The sequence below is a fragment of the Marmota marmota genome, unplaced genomic scaffold (assembly GCF_001458135.2).
Source record: "Marmota marmota marmota unplaced genomic scaffold, marMar, whole genome shotgun sequence".
Taxonomy (NCBI): Eukaryota; Metazoa; Chordata; class Mammalia; order Rodentia; family Sciuridae; genus Marmota; species Marmota marmota.
The window spans coordinates 18933272-18960027 of record NW_026000093.1 but is presented as its reverse complement, the minus strand read 5'-3'; the positions used below and the strand labels follow the sequence as shown (position 1 = coordinate 18960027).

The window sequence follows — 26756 nt, the reverse complement described above, 5'->3', positions numbered from 1 at the left end:
GAGGGGAGGGGAGGGGAGGGGGGATAGTAGAGGATAGGAAAGGCAGCAGAACACAACAGACACTAGTATGGCAATATGTAAATCAATGGATGTGTAACTGATGTGATTCTGCAATCTGTATTTGGGGTAAAAATGGGAGCTCATAACCCACTTGAATCAAAGTGTGAAATATGATATATCAAGAATTATGTAATGTTTTGAACAGCCAACAATAAAAAATTAAAAAAAATAAAACAAACAAACAAAAAAGTCTCATTTTAAGTGGATTTAAAATAGTGAATCAAATCAAATATTGGACACAAGTCCAACTTATTTTTGTAATTTTACCTTTTTGAAAATGATGCTCTACCACTAACAAAACAGTGTTCCCAGAATACAGTTTAATGCACAAGATATAGTTTAAGCTCTGTAAACCCTCCATGCTGCCCGTTGACTGCACACACCCTAACTCTACAGCTTTTGAATAACCACATGAGCACTACTGATATTTTCAGTCTGTGGTGAAACCAAAGACTTAGCTCCTTTCTTCATAGATGATACTGTAGCCCAGTTTCCCCTGTGAACTGAGGTTCTCTGAAGAAGCCACATCTATATTAAAGATTCCGCAGACTGAACTTGGACAACCGGACCTTGGTGATTGTGGAGAGATGGAATGTTGAAGATCAAGAACCAAAATTATCTTGAGCTATCTTAGTTCCTTGAATAATCATTTACTTTCAACCTCTGTATCGGCCCTAGCATCTCCATGACTATTACGTAAAACTTGTGGAAAGTATCACTAACCTTAGCAGACTTCTAGCTTCCACCAACCCTAAGCCTAAGAATCCTATTATATCTGAAAAGTATGGAAAATGTTTCCACCCTTTGCTGTAACCCACTTACCTAATGTCTCCACCATTTGTATTTTGATTTATGATTTCCTTTGTTTCCCTATGCCTATAAAAGTACATATAACTTCTTCCATGGTGGAATGGGTCATTCATAATTCATATTTGGCTCAGAATAAACTATTTTCTTTTAAAGCAGAGTTGTTGTTTTGTGTCAACATCTCCATCATGTACCTTTTTATTAAAAGTACAAATAATGGCTTTATATCTATCTGCCTTTTAAATTTAGTGTTGAGAATTTGAGCTCATTATGTCAGCCTGAAGAAGCCCTAATCATGTCATTTAATGTAATATGTCATATTATATTAATTGATTTTCTGATATAAACCAATCTTTTCCTACAGCTAGTTTATTAATACTTTGTTGATAATTTAAAGACAAGATTGTATGCCTTAATAAGGTCCAAACACCCAGGACCTAACACAGGCTGAAACACATGTCCAAAGGGGCTACAGTGAGGGAGTTCACATTTATGTCTTTATCAAAGTGCAAACAAGATGCTCAAACCACTCAGGCCTCAAGGAGATGTTCAGTAAACTGCATCTGCCTCCACAGTTGAGATGGGAGGGACTGGATCACAAGTGGGAGGCAGGTGGAGAGAAGGCAATGTACATACTGTGCAGTTTGAAACAATTAGGGAGGTGGAGAAGAATAATGCAAAATTATCGACTTTTAAAAATGTAATGTTATACTTCAATAAAATTACTCTCTTCAAAAAAGAAGAATATAAAATTAATAACATAATATTACCAGAGCCCCTTCAAATTTCTTGCAAAGGACACATTGAAAATGATGGGCCCTGAGCCCGGGTTTCTTTAGCTTCCTTCTAAGTCTGTCCTGAAGGACAGAGAAGATCCTCAGTACCTACTAGTGCTGATTTCATGCACATCTCAAAACTTGATGTAATTCATTTCTGTGACCCCCTACATTTTTACAAAAGATATGTACAAGGCTCCATATCCTTTTTATAAGCACCTATTATTGTTGTTGTGAAACAGTCTGTGACTTACTATATCATTTTAGAAGTCATTTGGAGAATTTAACAATCACGATTCTAACAAAAATAAAGTTTACAAAAACTGTTGACTCAAATAAAAATGTACTTCCCATGCACCTAATTTTTTTTTAGAATCACTTTAAAATTATTCTGAGCTTATTCTATTTTCCCTTTGAAATGTCTCATAGATAGTGATGAAGATTCTTTTTTTGACCGGGCTTCTAAAACTTCTCCTAGGCTATCTATGTATTTCCTTATAAAATTCAGTTTTAGTGAAAAATCTGATAAGATGATTCAGCAAGAATTTCCTATCTTTGATATCGGATTGGTTTCCTCATCCTCCCCTGACCACCAGGTGATCACCCTGGCCTGTGTTCAACAAGAATCCTGAAAGGACAGTTTAGTCAAAATCTCCCTTTGTCACTCATGTTTCCTTTTAGTAATTGTCAATCTACTGATTCACCCTCCCTGCTTAGGATATGTGTGTTGATGATGACTTGATAGAATATTGTTATCGTTGCTGCAAGGTGAGTGAACAAGTGTGCGACCTCCCCATGCCTGAGTCCATTTTTCAGCTCAGCCTATTTCTGGAACATTTTATGACTCAGGTAAGCATTTTCTTACAAGTTCAACTCCCCCCACCCAATGCCAAGGGAAGCAATCCTATAAAAGTTCACATAATTTAATGTCATAAACACTTAATAATATGAACACATGTTCAATAGCAGTAATTTGGAAAATCTCTCCCCTTTGCTCCCACTGTAGCTTGTAGTCAGATGATATTTAAGACCAAATCCCAGCTTTAGCACTTGCTAGCTATGTAACCTTGGTGATTACTTAAGCTTTCTAAGCACACATTTTCTCATCGATAAGATAAGGATAGGAACAACGTTGCATTACCTTATGTGTGATTATGGAAATAACATATTTAAAAAGTTTAGTACACTACCCAGCATACCCTCAGTGCTCAGAATAAGGTTAGCTACCATTTATAACATGTCATTTTTTAAAAATTACAATGCCTTTTTAATAGTAACATTGAAGTTTAATTTATTTAACACAAAATTTTACATGTTTGAATGTGTACAATTCAATGATTTTGCATATTTACAGAGTTTTGCAATCATCACTATAATTTAATTTTGGATTTTTGTTTTTTGTACTGGGGATTGAACCTAGGTGTGCTTTACTACTGAGCTACATCTCCAGCCCTTTTTATTTTTTATTTTGATACAGGGTCTTACAAAGTTGTTTAGGGCCTCACTAAGTTGCTGAGGCTGGCCTTGAACTCGGCAATCCTCCTGCCTCAGCCTCCCCAGTTGCTGGGGTTATGGGCTTGTGCCACTGTACCCTGCTAATTTTAGAACATTTTTCTCGGTCTTTTAACATTCAATGTGATCTTGGCTGATGCTTTTTCATAGATCCTCTTTATCAATTTGAAGAAGTTCCCTTCTATTCCTAGTGTTTTTAGTGGGTTTTTTTTATCATGAAAGGGTAGTAGATTTTATTTTAAAAATTTCTGTATCTATTAGATGAACATATAGTTTTTCTTTTTAATGTAATATGTTATATCATATTAATTGATTTTCTGATATTAAACCAATCTTTTCCTACAGCTAGTTTATTAATAGTTTGTTGATAATTTAAAGACAAGATTGTATGCCTTAATTAGGTCCAAATACCCAGGATCTAACACAGGCTGTAATATATGTCGAAGAGGCTACAGCTGAGGGAATTCACATCCTGCTCTCAGTGAAGCATGCAGAAGCCAAACTAACTTATAGCAAAGAGTCCTCCCTGGACTTATTATCTTGTAGAAATCTGCTGTGTTTTTATTCTGAAGACTACTAAGTACTACTTTCAAACATGATATAAATAATATAAAGACATATTTGGTAAACCAAGAAATATATACAGAAACATATGTGGGCTCTTCATAAATATTGATCGATGATGATAAAATGATATCATATGGGAAGAAAAGTTTTCCCTCTGCCCTCCTAAGTTTGAGAGCTAGGTCTATGAGACAGACTGGCAATGGGCAGGTTTAATGAGAAAAAAGGCACACCCACTTAATTTTTGACATTACATGCATGGGAGATTCCAGGTGGGAAAAAAAAAGTGAATACCCACCCCTCAAAAAAAATGAGATTTGAGAGCTTATGTGCTATATTAATAGAGGAAAGGAGAGGGGATGTAACCCACTTAGAAGAAGCATATGATTTTTAGGAAAGAATGAGTGGACCTTTTGAAGATAGGAGATAGAATAGTTTGTGACTAACCTTTTTTTAGTGAGGTGTTGACCTCTGGTGTCCTCTCCTGTGAACGGAGTTGATCCCTGGTTCACAAAACTCCCCAGGGTTGCTTATAGACAATTGATTTTATTTGGGACAGTGTCTTTAAGCAGATGGGAGTTCAGAGAAAGCTTCTCGGTGCATTTGCTATTTCTCAAGTGTCTTCTGCTTAAAATGATCAACATACCAAGTGCTATGGTTTGGGATGGTGTGTCTTAAATTCCTTTACAGTCACACGACATATTCTGGTCTCTAACAATATAAAGTGAAGAATGCATAAGAAAAACAAAGAAATGTCTGGGCCTTAAGAAAGATGAGGAAACAGTGATAAACCAAACGTCTGCCCTTACTTTGAACTTGAGATCCTCCTGCCTCAGTCTTCTGGGGTGCTGGGTTTACACCACCATGCCAGGTCTGCTCATTATTATTTTATTGGAGGGGGCAGGGGTGTTTCCAGGGATTATAAGCATTTGTTGATCATTTTCTTGTGGCCAGATTGGAAGGGAACCAAAATACTAAGCTTTCATCCTCATCCCTGAAGGTCAAGGTCTAGTGTAGAAGGCAGAGCGATAAACAAATAATCACATTACATGGTGAAGCACAAAGTGAAGAAATATGCAAGGCTCAGAGGCAGGCCAGAGTGGGTGTAGGAAAGTGGTGAGTGAGAATGTGGAGAAATTGGTCAAATGAACCATAGAAATGTTTTCCACAAATTTACTCCATAAAAAAATCTAAAACTTTTTGATTATGTTATGCTAAGTTTTATAAACATTTATTTAACCAACACTTATATGGCACTTTACTGCTGCATACCAGCCACTATTCTCAGCATTCTATAATTATTATTTTGATTAGCAAGGGCTGGGGATATAGTTCAGTGGTAGAGTATTTGCCTAGTAAGCATGAGGCCCTAGGTTTTGCATTGCAGAGCTGAAAACTGCATTTATTCAATTAACAGTCTATTGGAATAGTATTGTTTCCATTCCCATTTTATAGACAAGAACACTGAGTCTCTAGGAGGTTATGTTAAGAAAGAATAGCTCAGATGATGGGTAGGTAGTAAAGACAGGATGCGAACTTAGGTGTTCTAGCTTTCACTTCTGTCTCACGCTGTCATAAGCACTGGAGTTTTAATCAAACATGGTTCTAGAGAAATAATTCTAGAACATTAATGTGCACACAGATTCAGGTTCAGTAGTTTGGTTTTAGATCTGCGATTCTGCATTTCTAACAAACTCCCATGTGATACCAGTGCTGGTGGTTCAAGGACAGTACTCTAAGTTTCAGGAATCTAGGATCAACTATATATTTTCACTTTTTAAAAAATATAATATGCTTATTCATAGATTTTATTTCTCCATATCTTCTGCTCCTTTGTGGGAAAGTGGAAGCAGATGACATACTCTCATGACCACCATGGGTACTTATGGCTCCAACCAATAACCTCTAATGCCTGCAAATCTGTGTGTCTGCCATGTCAGTGAACAAGGAGGTTGACTGGCTTTGGTTAGGGTCAGCAAATGCACTAAGCAAAGATTCAAAGGAATGGAGACAGAACCAGGGAACAGGAAGAAAGAAAGTCTGGGAGCAGATACCCCCAAGGAAAGTCGTGTGTGTGTGTGTGTTGAATTTTTATTCCAAAACAGATATTAATTTCCAGTCTTTATAAATAAAACATTACATAGGTACACATTTTTTTAGTCTACTGAAAACTACTGTTATTAATAACATTTATGAGGAGGATGTGAATATCTATGCATCATCACTGGGCATATATTCATCTCCCTTTTGTGAAATAATGAAACTTAAATTGCATCCTTCTTTGACTAACAGAATGGCTTTTCCACAATGCCTCATTTACTTTACAAATTGCAGTTCTTTGCAAGTTGGATAAACGATTGTATAGTGTCCTCATCTCACCTAGGCAGTTTCTCTTTTCCTGGAGTAATGCAAGACTTACCTCCACTCAACAAATTCAAAAGAGTCCTAAAGGCTTTGCAGAGAAAAGTCTTATTTTTTTTTTTTTTGAGGAATCTGAGTGTATGGATCTAAGAATCCATTCTATGCTGGTGAATTGTTTCTCAATTCATGGCAACTCCCCCAATTTTAAATAAATACATAGTCACAGCTCAAGAAATTGTTTGTATCAAACAATTATTGTGGTAATAGTAGCTAAGATTTAGAGTCTGTCACTTTGCATCTATTAACTTCCTTGTGCCCAAGTACCTATAGGAATGTGATCCACAGACCCTGATTGTTGGGCATCCTAAAATAGTTGTTCAGCTTCTAGTCCTTCTAAATAAAAACACATGTTTCTTGATTCAACTACAACTATTGTCATCCAAGTTGGATGTGTAAATGGAGCCACCGAGAGCTGGAGCAAATTGACCAGGGTCACACAGTTGGTAAACTTGAGAGCAAGAGCCTGAGGCAAGAAGTAGGGATGCTGAACCAATCTCTCGACTAGACTACCAGGCTTTATTGCCTTTCAAAAGTGAATTATGGGGTTGGGGTTGTGGTTCAGTGTTAACACACTTGCCTAGCACAAGGAAGACACTGGGTTCGATCCTCAGCATCACATTAAAAATAAAATAAAATAAAATAAAGGTATAAATTTTCTTTTTAAAAAAGTGAGCTAAAAAGTGCCATGAAACTAAAAGTGCCTTTATCAAAAATAAATGATGGACTCATTAAGAGGTAAGCTATGCTTTAAAACCAACAAAAGTACAATGTTTAATGAGTCAGCCAAAAGTTTTACTGGTCTGCTGCAGAAAATGCAGTCAGTGTTTTTGTTTTTTGTTTTGTTTTCAACAAATGCAGCACATCCCTGTCCTTAGCCTATGTCCTGTGTTCTCAAGTGGAAAACTGGTTAAGGTGTCTTTGGAACAGTTCCATGAGAAATGGAAGTGGATACTTTTGATGGTCTAATAGAGTTTCAGTTTTTAAGACTGTAAGTTGGAGAGCATGTTAATCATTTTCTATTGCTGTGACAGTTTTATAAGAAGGAAAGATTTATTTTGGCTTATGATTCCAGAGACTTTAGTCCATGGTTGATTGGCTCCATTATTTTTTGGTGAGGCAGAACATCATGGCAGGAAGCGTATGCTAGAGCAAAACTGCTTACCTCATCTCATGGCAGCAAAGAAACAGAGAGATAGAGGAGCCAGGAGCTGATGTTCCAGTAAGGTACCTGCCAGTGATCTAACTTCCTTCCACTAGGTCCCACCTCTTTAAGCTTACCTTTTTCCAATAGGGCCACCCTGGAGATCAAGCCTCCAATGCATGGGACTTTGGAGAATATACCAGAACCAAACTACGGTAGAGAATTTAGACAATGAATAAGGCAAGCTCTGCCCTGGGTAAATTTGACAAGATTAAGCCTCCTCTGCATATAAATCCTCACTTTCAATATTTCCTTTTCCCTTATAAAATCTTTTGAAATCACGCCATGCTGGTAAACAGTAAACATTCAATTAATTGTTCAGAGACAGCTATTTGTAAGATTTTGCTTTAGCCAGGTTTGGTCAGTGGGAGGTAGGAAAACCAGTATATGAGCAGCACAAGAAGACAAAAAAAAAAAAAAAAAAANTGGAACCATCATTTGACCCAGTTATCCCACTCCTTGTTATATACCCAAAGGACTTAAAATCAGCATACTACAGTGATGCAACCACATCAATGTTTAGTAGTGGCTCATTTCACAACAGCAAAGCTATGAAACCAACTTAGATGCTTGTCAACAGATGAATGGATAAAGAAAATGTGGTGCATATACACAATGGAATATTACTCAGCCAGAAAGAAGAATGAAATTACAGCATTTACTAGTAAATGGATGGAACTGCAATAAGCCATCCCCATAAATCCAAAGGCCAAATGTTATCTCTAATATGTGGATGCTAACACACAATAAGTAGTGGGAGGGAAGAATAGAATTTCATTGGATTAGAAAAAGGGTAATTAAGGAAAGGAAATGGGGATGAGAGTAGGAAAGAGAGTTGGATGAATCAGACATAACTTTCATATGTTCGTATATGAATACATACCCAGTGAAACTCCCCATCATGTACAACCACAAGAATGGTAACCTAATTAGGATAAGTTATAATCCATGTATGTATAATATGTCAAAATACATTCTACTGTTATGTATATCCAAAAAGAACAAGTAAAACAATTAAAAAAAAAAAAAAAAAAAAAAAAAAAGACTCTTGTCTTCACTATCTATTTCTGCATAATAAATTACTCCGAAATGTAGGAACATCAAAACATTGATCATCTCACAGGTTTTCTAGTTCAGAAGTCTGGGCATGGCTGGGATGCATATCTCTGTCTCATGGTCTCTTCAGAGGCTGCATAAAAGGTGTGGGCTAGGGTTGCATCATCTCTAGGCTTGACTAGGAGGGGATCTGCTTTCAAGTTTGTTCACCTGGCTATTGGCAGCCTCAGTCCTTAGTGACTTTGGCCAGAGACATCAGCTTCTTTGCATGTGGGTCCCCCCATAAGGCCGCTTACAAAATGGCACTAGCTTCTCTAGGGAAAGGGAGGGGTTGTGAGCATCAAGATGCTCCTGAGTCTTCCATGACTTAATCTTGGAAGAGGTATCCCATCATCTCTGCTGCATTCCACGGGCCAGGAGGAAGTCACAAAAGCCAGCCTAGATTCAGGGAAGGGATGACACAGGATATGGATACTGTTGGGGCCTCTCAGAGGAAAGGGAAGATGGGAAGTGGCAGAAATCCAACAAGGAAAAAATCTCATCCAACCTTAAGATTATGATTCTGGATATAAAATCCCTTCTCTAGATAGATCTAAGTCCTAAGAAGTATAAAAGTCAAATTACACAAATACGCAAGAGAGTGCTATCACATTTTCTTCCTACAGATACCACTTCTTGCCTAAGTGTTCCACAAATCCTTGTCATTTTCCTTCCTGGTTGTATAATTCCAACCCTTCAGAATCCCCAAACTGGTGTCCTGTCATTGAGTCCTTTTCAGACACTGTGGATAGAGGGTGACCATAATCATTATTGGGATGCTTTTAGAGTAAATGGGGTATATTTTCAATTATGCCCAGACAATAAGCAAACCAGGATGTAAAGTCATCTTCCTTCTAGGCCGAGTCCATCTTCCAGGATGCCCCTCCTCCCCACTCTCCATCTTTCTCTCCCCTCCACCCTCCGCCCCACTTCTGTGCTCTTTTTCCTTCATTTGCTCTCCCCTCTCTCTCCACACCACCCTTTGCAGAAGTGAGCCAAAGACACAGCAGCCTGATGACAATGCTTCTCTGGTTTGTGCCCTGTGCTGCTCTCCTCCTGTTTACCGGGCGCTTCTGCCACTGTGTCCTCCTCCCCACATCACCCATTCAATGAGTCTGTGTGTGTGCAAGCGTGCAATGTGTGCACCTGTGTGTGTGCCTCTTGTATGGTGTTTATATGTGCACACCTGTGTATATGTCTTTGTGCTCTGTGTGTGTATGTGTAAGTGGTATGTGCCTGTGTCTATGTGTGACTTGTATATGTGTGTATATATACGTCTCTGTATATTTCTGAATGTGCTATGTACATGTGTGTTTGTATATATGTGTGCATGTGTGTAATGTGTGCATTCCTGTCTGTGGTGTATGCATGTGTGTGTGTATATCTGATGACATGTGTATATGACTGTGTGCACATGTGCGTATGCGTCTCTGCATGGTATGGGTGTCTATGTCTGTGTGTCTGTGTCTTATGGAATAATCCCAGTCCGAGGGTATGGAGAACTGGAAAGCATTCAGAGTCATAGTGTCAGAACTGAGGGGCTATTTTTTGTTTTTAGAAAGCAATTCTTAAGCATCTCTTGTATACAGAACATGTTCTGTTCGATAGCCATCATATTGGGATATTTTATAAATTGTGAATTTAGAAATTTAAAACACATCACGAAAAATATTATATCCTCTGGTGCTTTCCCCCAACTTAGGAGTAAAACCTTTGTTTTAAATTGAATATCAAGATGAGGAACAATTGACATCACTTACCCAGGATATCCAAGTCTAATCTGTCTCCGGAGAAACTGATATTTATAATCTCTTTCAACTACTATAGACAAGCATTATCCATACTGCTTTTAGATCGGTGTAATGAAGGAAACTACGTCTATCAACTGACTTATTCCCTAAAATAATGCTGCTCCCTTATTATAATAACACTGCTTTCCATTTACTGTTATTCTCCCATCTTTTTTAGTAACTATACTTTAGCTCATCCTCAGAAAGCGTTGTCTATGAACAGAAGCATATTTCCCTAAAACTGAAAAGGAAATTTCTCGTTATCTTCACAGCAGTCATTTCTGATCCTAAACATGGGAGCCATCCACATGGAAAGCAGTAGCTAGAGTTTTCTAATGATCTGAAGGAACCATATGTCTTTTTAACTGTTTAGTCATTCGGGACAGATGAGCACAGAAGTGAATTTTCTCCTTTTTCTCAACTCATCCAAATTGAATTGGCAACAAATATGAAATCCATTTTTCAGCGCTATTACAGAGTACATGTACAGTATTATCAAATAGAGTCTAGACTGCTATTAGTTTTGCAGCAAAGAAATGTTTCTATCATATGGTTCTTATCAAGAAAATTAAATAGAAGGATTGATAACCAGTGGCTAATACTCCCTTACGAGCCAGCTTTTAAATGGGTCACATTGTTCTCCATTTCATGGGAAACTGAAAATAGATGCTATATCAGCTATGTTTGTGAAAAATAGCACATTATCTAGAACTGCCTGGGGAGGGGGATATATTTCTTTATAAATCAAGCCTCTAGGAAAGCCATAAAGTTTTTAAAATCTGACAGGAGCTATAAAGCCTCATTTATTCCAAGCCCCTTGTTTTTGATGTGAGGAAGCAGACATCCAGAAATATTAAGGGACCAAAATACAACAATTATTTAGTATCAGAGTTATGAGTTCACTTAAAATTTCCTGCTTCAACTTATACATTTCATACCATTTTTTTTTTTTTTTTGCTGAATAAAGCTAGGGTGTAGAAGAAAGAGTATTTACCCCCAAAATTTCTTTTCTGTAATTAATATCCTTTAAGATTTTATAGACTTTACCCCATGGTGAGTCTTAAAGAAAATAAAAGTCAATGATTTGAAAGAGAAAATCTTTGCACCAAGACAAAAGCTGCCCTTTTCTGCAAACAGGGCCTGTACACTGCAGTGACCTAGGACCATGCCCCGTCCCAGGATGAATGTCGGGGCATCCTGTGTTGCCCAGAGAGAGGACCTCAACCATCAGGCTGCACTGTAATCATCTCCCTCTGTGAACTCAATGGGAAACCTACCCCAGCTACGGCCACTTCTACCTGCTCAAAGTAAAGAGATGAGAAAGGAATGTGGAAAAGCTGTCACCTCTCTGTTCCCAAGGGGCCTATGTCCATCTTACACTGCCTCCCCAGCACTGAGGGGACCATTAAGCCCATCCAGTCAAAAGCCAGCCCACAAAACCAGCTTCTGAACAAGATCAGAATCTTCCCCTAATGCCACACTGTCTTGGACCACCCAGGCCCCTCACCACTTACTAAACACCTTGCAAGCTGCATTTCATGTATCACGGGCTTGAAGAGGACAGAAAGTGAAAGTTGAATATCCAGAACATGTTAAATCAAGCTCCAGTTTAGAACCACCTTGTTCCTGTCTCCTGCTTGTGGCTGAGAGCCATTTTGAAAAACAAGAAAATGAACAGCTGGAACGCAATTAGTATTTTTTTCCCCCTCTTTGTACTTGATCTTATACATCTCAGCTCAAGGACATACAGGGAGACTCAGAGCTCGGCTAAATTAGTAGCTAGTGGAAGTCCCTTGATAAATTAAAAAGAAATGAATTGATATCAGTGCGCTGTGAGGTGAGGCCTGAAGCACCTCTGTGGCAGAGTTAACTTAGGATGACCCAGTTATGATTATAATGAAGAGCTGAATAGTGATGTTCCCCACAGAATTCTTAAAATCAGAAGACTGTGTAGTAATGGTAACCCACATATAAACAATAGCTAACATTTGTTGAACGCTAGCTGTCTGGCAAACACTGGGCTAAGCTATGTACAAACATGATCTCCTGCACCCTCAATTATTATCTCCATGTTAGAAATGGTGAGATGGAATTTGGAGAGGTGAAGTAATTCACCACAGGTCACACAGCTGATAAACAGTAGAATCAGGTGTTGACACTCTGCAGTCTAAGCCCAGAACCTGCACTTTTAATTGCTATTTTGTACTAAGATTAAAAAGACACTTATGAAGCATGATATGCTTCAGGGCTTATCATAGGCACAAGACCATTAAAGACCCAGCAGTTCTAATGGCTTCAGAGTTGCAAAGATGTCTGTCTCCATTTTTTGGCCTAAGATATGAAAGCAGAAAAGCCTTCACAAAAAAGAATGATATTGTCAGAGAGTTTAGAAGAGAAACAAGCAAGTACAATACTCTGTGTTCTTTCATTATCAGAGGTAGCCTAGAGTGAAATTTATATTTCCCCATATGGTCCTAATTCCAGGCAAGTCAGTCATCCTAAATAAATCCATATAACCAGCTTTCTATGCTCTTCATCATCCTCATTGCTCTGGTCTTGGAAAATTCAAGATGTAATTAAGAAGAAATTGGAAAAAAGAAGTCCGTGGGGCTCTCCTTCTAGAATTCAAAATATGCACTTGGGCATGGAAAATCCTCAATGTGGGTTTCTGTCTTCTCACTAGAGTGAAGAAGTCCTGATAGTTTCTAAGAAAGTTCTGAAGACATGGGGTAGCTAGGAAAACGGTGAACAAATATTAGGAACAAGTATCAGCTTTAAATTAGAATGAGTCAAATATTAACTTAGGAAATACATCGGCCATTTTATTTAAGTAGAAAGGCCTGTTTTAGAAAAGGATAAGAGTCTTTCCCACCATCTGTCATTTGTGAGGTTGTTTAATCTTGGGTTTGCACATCTGAGAAGTTCTAAGATTTAGTGTCATTTCATGCAAGCAGTTTCTAAACTTGGGTAACAGGGGCTCACTGTACCCAGGAATGCAGAACTCACCACATGTTTGAAACATTCTGGAGTCCCAGTTTTCTCTGCAGAACAGCTATTTAGTTTGTGCAGCAGTGTTTGGACTAAAACATTTGCCAGCATTTATACCAAATCTTGACAGTTTTAACAAATTAGAAAATTAGAAAAACACAGGTGTAGACTTGACACATTTCTAATTTATTTAGTTTAGCATTCAATCATTTTCAGTTTGCAACAGTCCCTTATTGTTACATGTTGACAAGTAGAAATATGTGTTGGGTTACAAGGTACTTTGCAGGGATCCCTTTTAAGGGGAAGTTACAATACTGCAAATGTATCCTGTGTATCTTCCTTTAATCATGTGTTTGGCCTTGCCTAATGAAGAGAGGCCACTTGTCTACAAAGTTTAATCTCTGCTACCTAAGCCATCGAGTAATCTTCCAGAGCATTTCTTAAAATAACAGTAACTGGACTATGCTTTAGGGGAACAAAACAGGGCTTAGATGACAATATTATATTATTTCTAAGAGCCCTTGACAGACTGAAAATACTCATATATATATGAGTATATATATACATATATACATATATATATGGTTTGACCTTAATGGAAAATATACTTTTTATTTTAGCATACAAACTATAGAAGAAGAAAAAAGCAACAAATACATTTTGTTAGATTCATTCTGTGTATAAGACACACTTTGAATTGTTTGTTTACTAGATATAGTGGCTTTCAAAATATTCCTAGAACAATCACCTCTCCCAGTTTATAATGCAGATGACCAAGGTGAGGAGAAGGACAACTAAGCCCTCGCTGGTTAAGCTCTGTGTTAAGTATTGTCAGTCTAGAATCTGAAGGACTTTATGCTAACTACAATAAGCCAGCCACAGAAACACAAATACTGCATGATTTCACTTACTTGTGGAACTCATGGAAGCAGAGAGTAGAATGGTGGTTACCAGAGACTGAGGGTAGGAAAATGGTAAGCTGTTGGTCAAAGGGTACAAAGTTTCAGTTATAAGATTGGATTAGTCAGCTTTTCGTCACTGTGACAAAGTAACTGAGATAAATCAACTTTTAAGGAGTAAGGCTTTCTTTAGACTCATAGTTTTAGAAGTTTTACTTTGTGCTCACTTTTCCCTGTTGCTTTGGGCCTGTGGAGACACAGAACTTCATGGAAGGAGTGTGTGGCAGAAGAGGCCTATTCACCTCATGGTGGCAAAGAGGAAAGACAAAGAAAGCAGAGAGAAAGAGGAGGTCCAAGGGATCCCCTTCAAGGGCCCACTCCAAATTCCCTAACTTCCTTCCAGTAGGTCCCACATCCTAAAGGTCCCACCATCTCCCAATAGTGCCCCAAGCTGGTGATCAAATCTTCATTACATGGGCTTCTGGGGGACAATCAAGATACCAACCATACAAAAGACAATAGGTTCTGGGGGCCTAAGGTACAACATGCTGACTGAAGCCAATAATAACACACCATATACGTGACATTTGCTGTGAAAGTAGATCTTAAGGCCCACACAGAAAGGTAAAATTAGGGACATGTTAATTAGCTTATTTGTGATAATCACTTCACATGTTTTACCACTTAAATATATAGTCATTTTTATTTATCAAAACAAAATCTTTTAAATGAAGTTTGTAGGAAAGAGAAGGAGCAAGAGCTGTTACCCCCCCCCCACACACACAGGCTCTGTGTAGTGGAGGAAAAGGGAACTTCCATATGGGGGATCCAGAGATCAGGGGAGGCAGTCCCTGTCCTAGCTTGTGACCTGGAGAAGGAGATGCATAGGTACCAAACAGGTCCTGTTAACACAACCAGATGTGAGATTCAATGTTATTGGAGAGCTTACTAAGGACCACAGTTGTAGGGGGTCAGAGAAGTGGCATTTGAACTAGACCTTAAGGAATGGGCAGGATTTCAGGAGACAGAGATGACAATGGAAGATCTCCAGCAGAGATGAGACTTTCTTCCTCCTGCTGTACCCCATAGCTGTTATCATGAGAACTATATAATAGCTGTGGATGCCTTGGGGTCTGGATGGACTGCCAGGAGGAAATATTTAGGGCACAGAAGGTATGGTTCAAGGGCAGAGAGGAAGCTAGAAATCAGGCCACCAAGGCACGATATTCAGAAGGATACCAGATGGAACCGCAGGATATACAAAGCTGAATTCTCCCTCAAGCAAGATGTTCCTGATATAATTTAGCTCCTAATATGACTTAGCTCAATTTTAAAGCATTACTTCAAAATGAGAAAAATTGATTATTTTGCTTCCAACATCTCTAACATCTGAAATCTCCCAAAGGCACAGTTAGTATCTGGAAAATGCCAGAAGCTATTCCTGTTCTCTTTCGTGTTCCATTTGCCACTAGATGATAAATTAGGCATTCGGCAAGTTCAGTTGTTCTATTCTAGTTGCCTGGGGTAAAGGAATGTAGACTGCTCTTCATTACCTGCAATGTTACAAGACAAGCCTTTTCCAACACAGGAAACAGAGAAGCCTTTGATATACGTGTTGTAGCCACACGACACTCAAGAGGGCTATAGAAGATACTGTTCTGGGACAAACCTACAGGGACTTTTTTGGTTGCAGGTCACTTTAATAAAGTTTAAAGTCCAAGACAGGGTGAAGTTTTACAAATCTTAAAACCCCAGAGCAGGTTTATCCCGAGTAAGCAGGCTTTATCTGGATGCTGAGACTCCAGCTAATCCCTTAACTGGTTCAAAGATTGCTTTTCCCAGTTGAAATTACTTTGCTGCCGAGAACAGATTTGTCCAAGGCTAGACTTTTATATATTTATCATTTGACAGGTTGCATACTTTACAAATGTATGTTCTTACACTTTCCTCGCTATACTTTTTTGTATGACCAATAGCTTCTGTGTAAGGTCATTTTATATTCTCCTCTCAAATACATTAGTCTTTAAAAAGTACACCCCAGGGCTGGGGATGTGACTCAAGCGGTAACGCGCTTGCCTGGCATGCGTGAGGCGCTGGGTTCGATCCTCAGCACCACATAAAAATAAAATAAAGATGTTGTGTCCACCAAAAACTAAAAAATAAAAGTACATCCTTAAAACTTTAACCTGTTTTCTTGATATACTGTGAATTGATAAAAGGCCATATTAATGCTTTTTGAGTTTTCCTACAATATTTGAGTTGCATCTGATTTAGGAGATGGGGCATATGAAAGTTTAAAGAACATCTGTTAGAGTCTGTAAACAAGTCAGGATGGCACCTGGAAAATGTTAGAGTCTGTAAACAAGTCTGGATGGTGGCTGGCAAAATGCCAGAAGGAGTGGTTTGAGAAGTAACAAAAAAACGAGCCATTAAGTGTGGAGATTCCTGATTGGTTGACTGCTGTATCTAGTTTATGTTAATTAGATAAGCTGTGTGGAATGTATAAATACCGCTCCTGTCCTGCAATAAACGGCTCCTACTCCTGCTGTATCAATCTACACAAGTTCTTTGTCCCCCCCCCCCCCCCCCGGTTATTTTGCTGCAGCCGGACTGCGGCAAACATCAACTTCTCACCTATAGCATTTTCCGCCCTCTGTTTTGCTAAGGTGAGACTTCTGTGATGCTTTTTTAGTGCCATTAAAACTTGGCATCTCCATTAAATGTCAGCTTGTGAGCTGTCTAAAGACAACCAAAACAATTCTAAGTCAAGCCATATTTCTACTAAGATTACAACTGAGTTTGTGCAGCTCAGCAAGTGAAAAGTTTTATTTTAGAACTCTAAGCATCGTTATAATATTTGCAAAGTGAATAAATAATCTCACATTTTTCAAGAATCTATTCTAAGAGTGAATCTGAGACCCTGTGTTGTAAATGAAGGATCAAGATTCTTATTCAGGGTCTTTAAGGATCTGTCTAACATAACGTTGAAAATTATACTTGAAGAGCATATGAAATTAAGAGTTTGTTACATTCACAGGTCCTAGAGAGGGGTGCAGGACATACCACACAGGGGCCCATATGGGAGAAGCAACAAGCCCACAGCTCGACTGAGCACACGGGGAGCTGAGAGAGTTGAGAGCCACGTGCAAATGCCTTTCTTGGGGATCCTGGTAGATGACATAAGCAGAAGTCTAGAGGGGATTTTACTGGTAGTCACTAGTCACTAGTTCATAGTCAAGGGAATTTGTGGTAGAGACCAACTTTATCACACTGCTACACCAGATCACCAGGGTGGGATGTGCACCTGGTGTGCGGCATATTGAGGCATCATGAAAATATAAAGTTTTTAAATTTTGCAATTCACTCCACAGTGCAGTACACAGAAGCCAACAGTGAAGCAGGTATGGGAGCTAGAGAATGAGAAATGGAGTGCAGTAGGTCATATCCTATAGATGATGGGAGCTCTCATAGTGTTCTCTGAAGACAACAGTTCAGATAGTGGCAATAGCTAAATAGCCTTTGAAAGTGGGAGTCTATGCTCCTGGGGCACTTATAGCCACCATGGCCCCTATATTCATAGGCTCATCCTGTCAGCACTAGAATAATGCTACAGTTTGGATATGGTTTGTTCCCACCAAAAATTCATGTTGAAATTTGATTCCCAATGTAACAGTATTGAGAATTGATGGGGCCTTATGAAGTAATTCAATCATGGAGGCTCCACTCTCATGAAAGGATTAATGCAGTTCCCATGGAAGTGGGTTTGTTATCTCAAAAGTGGGTTGTAGTATAAGTGTGTTCAACTTACCCAGCCTTTTCTCTTGCTTCTCTCCTGTGTTGTGATCTCTTCCACTTGTGCCCACTTGTCCTTTTGCTTTTCCACCATGTATGGAGCACCACATGACCCTCACCGGAAGCTGAGCAGATGCCAGCACTGTTCTTGGACCTCCAGAACCATGAGCTAAATAAAACTGTTTCCTTTATAAAATACCTCAAGTATTATGTTATAGAAATACAAAATGGACTAGTTCATGTGGTTACTAGTACCATGTGGTTAATGATAGAAACTGGCCAATGTCAACTGGCTGTGTCATTCTGTCTGCACAGTTGCCTAGTGCCTCTTCCAGGGGCACTCTCCCATGAGTGTAAACATGTGGTACAAAGATCTTCACATTCAGGCCCATTCCTTGCTATAGTTTGGATATGTCCCCCAATGGCCCATGTCTTAAAAGGCTTGTTCCCCGGTGTGGTACTATTGGAAAGCGGGACCTAGCAGGAGGTCTTCAGATCACTGGGGTCATACCCTTGAAGGAGCTGATGGAACCCCAGCCCTTTCCTCTTCTCCTTTTTTACTTCAAAACCATAAAATGAACAGCTTTGCTTGGCCACATGTTCTCCACCACAGTGTGCTACCTTGCCACAGGCCTTTTTCTTCCCCCTACTGAACTCCATAGCTGTCATCATGAGAACTATATAATAGCTGTAAATGCCTTGGGCTCTGGGTGGACTGCCAGCTCATTCTACTTGATTGTGCCTACAAGTGCTGCTCATGTTCAATTCTGTGTGCACCCACTTCATCATACAGTAGATCATTGCTAGACCAGCCTGATCTCATGACTTATTGGATCTGCCCAACTCATTTTGAACAGATCCACTGTGTAGTCACTTGGTATTCCGTGATCAGTCACTGTGTCTCTACCAGGGGCCAGTAGAACCCCCACAAGTTGATTTTCAAAAGACATATAATTTTACACTAATTATAAAATGGCATTTCTTCAGAAATCCAGGGCCTGCTTTGTGATTCTCCCATTGGGGCTTGCCACAACTCCACGTCTCTTTTCCCATCACCAATACTTCTAGAACCTGCTACTCTGGCCACATTCAAAGTCAGAAGGTAGCCTGTTGTACCTCTCAGTGTTGGGGCAGGGCAGCTCTGGAGTATGCTTTTACAGCCCAAAGAGGCCAAACAGAGCTTGTGATTCCTTCTTTGTGGTAGAAAAGGAAGAATACAGTACTTTGGAGGGGTCATGAGGTCACATCCCTGAACATTTGGACCCCTAAATAATTTACAAATCTGTCAACTGCTCCATCTACCATGTCCCCAAAGTGCCTGCAGATCTCTAGATTCCATTGCAAGATTAACTTCTTTGGGAGAAAATCCAAAAATTCTTATATTTCCTTCATACCAATGGTTTTCAAACTGATACATAAGAATACATTTGAATGTTTGTAGAAATGTAAATTCTAAGACCCTGCCCATAGAGATTCTGATTCCAAGTATCTGATTAGGCCCAGAAATTTGTGTTTTGAGAAGGCACCCTATTGCTTCTGATGAACTTCAAGAAGCCCTTCTTTTTACCTATGCCTATGTTCATTATGCCTGAATGTTTTCCCCTCTTCCCACCTGATCAACTACTGCTCAGGCTTCAAGACTCAGCTCCAACAAATGAAGCCTCTTATGCAAAGCTTCTCCTGGGCTAGCATCAGTCCATTGTGATTCCATAATGATTTTCATGCCTCTTTAATTTCCATAGTTATTTATGTAAAGACTTGTTTCCCCACAAGGCTGTAAACTTCTTTGGTACAGGGATTTTCTTTTTTCTTTCTTTCTTTCTTTTTTTTTTTTTAATCTTCAGCAGTTATTCTAATGCCAAGAACTTGGTAGGCACTCACCATAACTTGTTGGATTGACAGGTGCATGAATTCTAGTGACATTTGCCTGAAAAATCCTGTGAATTGGTTCAGGTCTGCAGTATAAAAAGTTTTATAGCAACATTCATTCCTTTCATTTCTCACTAAATGAACAGTGTATGTATTTCTCCAGAAATCTCATCATATACTTTCCTTAATTCCTTTATGGAGGTGTAAGATAAGGCCTTAATCCCTCAAGGATTGGCATTTGATCAGCACTTGAAGTCTTTTTTCCCCCCCTAAATACAGCCTGACTTTTAACCTGGATATCTAAGAACAATTTCCTATGAGTTTCCTGTCCGTTTCAATAATCAATTTCTTTTGCTAATCAGTCATTTGCTTAACCTGTTCCCCACCCCCATTTTTGAGTTCTGCTAAGTTCAGTCCTCTGTGGATACATGCCTTAAATAAACCACAGCATAATTGGATGGTATATCTACACTCCACCTGTCACTTTTACACTGTGAAATCCCACCAAGATAAATTGATTTCAACCAAGTGAGAATCAAGTTGTCAATGTTGGTGGTGGCAGTGGTCATGGTGAATGCTCTTTCTAAATGCTATGATCCATTTTTGAAAACACCACAATGCCAGCAAGTCAATGGAACTTTCTAAGGTGAAAACCAGTGAGTGATATTTGAAGAGAACGAATCATGAAATTAAAACATTAGAGCAACATTTGATCAAATTCCTTCTGCAGAATTCTTCAAAACAACCTAAGAACCTAAGATTTTTCTGACCAGAGTCAAAGTTTTATTGTATAATGTGTATCATCTTACCTGACTTTCAGCTTCTGAACTGTGCAAGGTCAACAACAAAATCTACAAGGCACATTCTATGTGGCTCTGGGCTTTTGCTTTATTTTGATAAAGAACCTGGGTAGCTTGATCCAGGAGAAGCTCCTGGTACATCGACATACAATAATTATTAAATATGAGTGACAAAACCAAAACATAGATGGAGCCTTTTCTTAACACTATGTACTGGCAACTCTCCTAAAAGAATGAAGAAATGATTTCAAACTGTTTCTGAGAGTTTACTCATCTAACCGAAATTAAAAACAAAAATATTTAAAATGCTTCCTGGTAGACTCAGATGTATGCGGCTTATGATCAAAAGGATAAATCACAATTTTCCTCTTAATAAAAAACATGTAAAATAATTTAAAAGGTATGTACCATGAAATCACACCAGAAAATCTCCCATCCACTTGTACACAGACTCTTCATTCTTTCCTTGCCATGTAGAGTGGATATTTTTATCTAAAAAATAATAATAAATCTGAATTCTGAAAGAATAATAACTGCTGGAGAGTACACCAAGGACCAGAAAAATTTATCTTGCTTATCACTTCTAAAATCCTATGTTTCACTACTGACTAGGAATTGTAATAAGTTAAATTTAAGCACATATATTTTTTTTCCTAGTTCAAAAAATAAAATAACAACGAGCTATGGAAACATTTCTAATCCCATCAAGAATAAATTTGCTTAAATGAACCATGAAGAAGTTTTTAACAATAGAAGAACATAGTCAGTGATTTTAATAGTAATCAAATCTTTACATCTTCTAAATTCTGCTCATGCAATAGCAGGAACGTGAATAAAGTCTACAAAACTCTAAATGAAAAAGGAATGAGGGTTTCACCAACCACCTGGCTGTTTACATTGACAATTTGTCAGTTTAATCAACAATCCCTTTGGCCAAATAAAAATAACTGAATTACAGGGAAATATTCTTCTAGTCTGGATTCCAATATTTCCCACATGCCTCTTACCACCAAAATAAACATGCATCTTTTTAAACATACATACACAATGGCATAAAAGCCCACACTAGAAATTAATTACTTTTTTGTTAAAAGAGTGTCTCCTTTCTTGGGGTCCTACTTTTAAATTAAAATATTTCTAGGAGGGATCAAATGCATTATTATCTTCTTACTGAAAATTTATCAGATTCTTCTCTGACCAGGTTGCAAGACAGGAAGTGGGAGCAACAGAAAATGAAGAAAGTGTACAAGAAGAGGAAGTATTGGCCTCAAAGACAAACAGTCTGCTGAACAATTTTTGCCAGCCGTGACAACCAGCATTGAAATTGCTTGTTAATGAATAAGTGAGTTTTAACACAAGCACAGTTCCCAGAGTAAATATCATTTGTTGTCACCACTACTACTCAGAAAAACCAAAGAAGGATCAAATTTTTTTATCCTTTTGACGAATTTGGGCATGCATAAAGTAAAAATGAGCCCAATACAAATTTGCTTGGTGAAGAGGAGGAATACTATCACTCTGTGTCATCTGATTTGTTCAGATCCCAAAAAGAATGTTTGATCTGTCATATAAATCATGTGTAATACTTTATTGGATCTGATTCATTTCACTCTCATACTTTGGAAGGGGCAAGTGAATAGGCCTGGCTGTTTCTTTATTGCTAGGTGTAAGCAGTACATATTTCCTGCTAAGAATTGATCATTAATTTCTCCATAAGCAGGAAAATTGATGTCCTGGTAGTAGTTGTTTTTCTCTAGGCATAATAGTCACAACTGAATCAATGACATTGGTCACTGATGAAAAAATGGTAATCTTTCAGGAGATGAAAATAGATACTTGCAGCTGCAGATACAGACTCATTGCACTGAATGATTCTATTTCATCACTAAAAGGAATTTACCCAATGGAACTCTACCCTGAAGCATCACACCTGCAAAAATTGCTGATTTTTATGAGTGTTCTGAGCTCCAGATTGAATATTGTTTGGGAATTTGGCCAGATACAGGAGAAATGGCTGGTTTTGAGTAGAGAATCAGTCTAGGGCATTCAATACTCACTGTGCCATTACAGCAGTTATTCCAGGCAAGTTCAAGTATACGTCCTGTCCCAAGATGATCTGGAACTTTCTGTGGGGGGAAAAAATGGGTCCCTTAGGACAGCTAGCCAAATGCACAGAACTTCTTCACCCCAAATCAGGTTCTAACTTTCCCTTGTCTATTACCAACACTTCTGAGATTTAAGAGGTAGAAATTTCTCTTCTTGAATACATTTCTCTAGGCCTTACCTTGCCTATCCACCACATCACTAATATATTTGCTGACATACAGGAAATTCAGTTAGAAAGCAAAAGATGTTGGGATGCTAACACATATTTACACTGCAACTGGGTGTAAGTCCTTCAAAAATCTCAAAAATGTGCACACTGTTGATGTACCAATTTCATTTTGAATGTTTTTTCCAAACAAAATAATCAGAAATGTGTCCAAGTTTTTACTCCAAGGATTCTTTTAGAGTTGTTGTATAATATCAAAAACAAGCAAACTACCTGAGTGTAAATCTACCTGAAATTCATAAATAATTTTTGATGAACACATATCCTAAAATATTTTGCTGTGATTTAAAGAGTATTAACTGTATCTTTTAAAAAATAAGGGGAAATGTGTAACATTAAGTTTAAAAGTTTAGAATGCAATATTACTGTATCAACCACAGATGAGAAAAATACTGAAGGGGCATAGCAACATACTAAGAAGATTTACATATGAGTGATAGAATAACAAATACCTTTTACAGTCTTCTCTTTGTTTTTCTCAATTTCTCAAATAGTCCACAGTTAATGCATACTAATTTTGTATTCAGGAAAAAAAATGATTTCTTAAACATGAAGTCCAAGTGTTAGTCTCTGGAAGCACAGAGTTCTGGGAAAACAAAGGCTTGCCAATTAAGGTGGGTGTGTGTGCACTTTGTGTTAAGCAGAAGCACGTGCTGTTTGTAACATGGTTGTACTGCTAGCAATCTGTAAATGCTCTGGTTTCCTTAAGTGACTGAAAACAGCTAAGATTTTTCAGTAAGTTGTGGATGAATATTTAATATTGCTGGTGGGTTGAAACGAAGAGCTAAGCAATCAGTTGTTGACTGAGGAATAAAATGTAGGCAATGATGCCAGGTTTCATGGAGTGCTATGTTCAGAATTCTTAGGAATAAGAAAAACGGTTGCCAATTCCTTTGACCCTGTGTAAGGACTGACATTTCCTCTGTCCCCTCCATCACACTCTCATGCCTCCTCCATGTGAAATAGCCACTCTACAGCTACTCGTGCCCTGTCAGCTGGAGCGAGTAGGGGACAGACATCAGAGAAGTGCAAATGCCCAGCCCTAGTCTGTCCTCAAAGGACAGCCCCAATTGCTATGCTCCAGTGGCATCCAGGAAAGGACACATTCCAAACTCTAAGTGGAAGAAATGTTTCTCAGAATTCAAAAGGGTGACATAGCCAATATAAACAACCAGAGCGACTATGGAAAGGAGCAGAAGGACAATTTTAGACTAGGATTTTAGAGGCAGCTGAGCATTGAGGTCAGTCATCTGAATAAAGTGGATCCCACTTTAGATACAGGAAGCTTTGGGGCATCTGATCCTGGGTCTCAGCTTTCTCATCCACAAAATGGAGATACCAGTTGGATCTTGTTCCAAAGTTGTGGCAAACTGGATTAGTGAAGACTGAGACATTGCTCCTAGGGGAAACCTGGGGCTTGGTTCCTGTGAGCCTTTGATTGCACCTTTTAGTTACCAATCAATGCATAGCCTTGTTCTATGTGTGTTTCTGTTTAAATTTCATTAACATTGACCTCACCACCACTGGCATTGTAACTCATGCCTGCACAGAGCTAACCTCACACTCTTATTTCCTCCCCAAGACACATCACAGTCTTTTCCAGTTAAGAACACTAGACAGTACTTCAGCTCTACTTGTGGGGCCATTTTAAACTGCAAACTCACTTACATAAAGCAGGAAAACATGGCAATAAATAGATTGCAAATCAGACACTTGTTTACAGTACAAGAGATGAAACAAGAAGGCAGAGAGTGACCATCCTTTTATGCCACCCTAGCTGGGAACATGCAAGTCAGGCACCTCAAATTCTTTCCCTGCCTTGTGCATATCCACACATGACTGCAAAGTGCCACCAATTTACAAACAGATTTTAGGAAATAGGTGCATTTGCAAATGCAGAAGACATGACAAAGACTGACTATAATAATGGAATCTACCTTAGCAAGTCATTATGGGGATAAATGAAGTCATTCACGTGGAATTTGGTTTGTAGGTGCTGCACAAGTCATTGTTTTTGCAAAATATCTTCAGACCTATTTAAGTATGAAGTACATAACTGTGCACATTCCTATACACTGTAAATTGCAATATAGAAAGAGGACTACAAAGCAGCCTAATAATAAAATTACTTGATAAACACGTGTGATTTTCTCTTATGACTTTTTTTTTTCAATTGAACTTTCATATAGGCTTAAAAATGAAGCAACTTAATATGTTTTCTATAGCAGGTTAGTTGAGTTAAAATTAAGACCTCTGGGAGGGCTGGAAGGAGGTCGGGGAGGAGAAACATTAATTGTTTTGCTAGGAAACTGCCCCCTCATCCTCTAATCCTCAACAGAGACAATTAACCCCTACTCAGAAGTAATTAGTGCTGTTTCCTCTATAAAATCTTAATAGGACTCAGTAAAGGATCTTTCCGTGTAGTTTTTATTTTTATTTTTTTACTCAACCACCTTGTTTGGCTTTTATTTTTACTTTGTTGTAATACTACACGCAAGGGATCCTCTTTATTTGTACTAGAATCTCCTTGGTAGAAGGTAAATATTTGATGATTATGTAAGGAGCTATAAACACAATTTCTGGAGAGATTTTCTAGGAAGAAGTTTACCTGCCTGACCCAAATGGATTGAGATAATTTAAAATCTAAACTTCCTTACAAAGTAGAGGAGGTCATTTTTTTTTCTAATTCATTTTTTACAGTCTTTTACAACATTTGAAAATTTTTTTCCTTTAGGGTTTGAAATTCAAAACTTTGTTGGCCATTTATGCATTTATATATGTATTGAAGCTATCTAAAATATGCCATAGGAGCACCCAAGAGTTAGGGAAATATGCCAGGCGCAGTGGTGCCCACCTATAGTTCTAGCAACTTGGGAGGCTGAAGCAGGAGAATTGCAAGCTTCAAAGCCAGCCTTGGCAATTTAATGAGGCTAAATTTTGTACTGGGTTTTTTTTTTTTTTTTTTTTTTTTGGTACTAGGGATTGAACCCAGGATACTTCACCACTAAGCCACATCCCAGGCCTTTTTTGTATTTTATTTAGAGACAGGGTCTTGCTGAGTTGCTTAGGACCTCACTAAATTGCTGAGGCTGGCTTTGAACTCACAATCCTCCTGTCTCAGCCTCCAGAACTGCTGGGATTATAGGCATGCACCACCACGCCTGGCTCCGAAATACTCTCTGTAGTATCTATCATATCTTCTTAATTGTCTCAACTCCCCAACTGACTCTTCCTACATTGCTGGTTTCCATTATAGGAAATCATTCTTACAGTTGTCCAGACTTATAACCCTGGATTCACATTTTCCTTCTTTCCCCTTAAATGCTATATGGAAAACTTATCTAATTACTTTATCCTAATGAATAATTAGAATGAATACATTTTCAGTGTTCATTATATCCATTACCCTTATCCCATTTGAGGTCCTCAATTCCTATCAACTCTGTCAAGGCACTAGCTTTGCAACCATTTCTTCCTCATATCGTCCTCCAAATTATTCCTACTCATTTTTATAGAGGTCAATTCTATTATCACACTCCTGCTCAAGATTCTTCAGTGTTCCCCAGTGAGCACAGAAGGAAGTGCTACCTCTCCTCTGCTTGACTGTGAGACCCTTCCAGGGCCCGTCTACTACCTTCCTTTATACCTACATCTCTCACAATTGCCTTCCACACAACCTAGACCATGCCAGAACAACCTCTTGGTTGAAATGCTGACCTTGTTCCTCTTCTGCTACATTTCTTCTGCCTACATTTTCCTTTTCGCTAACTCTTGGGTGCTCCTCTGTTATCGTTCATTTCAGACCCGACTTTGATGTCACTTCCTCCCCATGCCTTTTGAACATCAGGTT

General features: G+C 38.5%; 1 long non-coding RNA gene across 1 annotated transcript in view; it reads right to left on the bottom strand.

Annotated features, from left to right (window-relative positions):
- The window catches only part of LOC125610570, a 50778-nt gene that overhangs the window by 13941 nt on the left and 10081 nt on the right, over window positions 1-26756 (bottom strand). Inside the window, exon 2 of the long non-coding RNA XR_007340571.1 lies at window positions 22632-22700. This is a non-coding gene — a long non-coding RNA (uncharacterized LOC125610570). The remainder of the gene's footprint in view (window positions 1-22631; window positions 22701-26756) is intronic.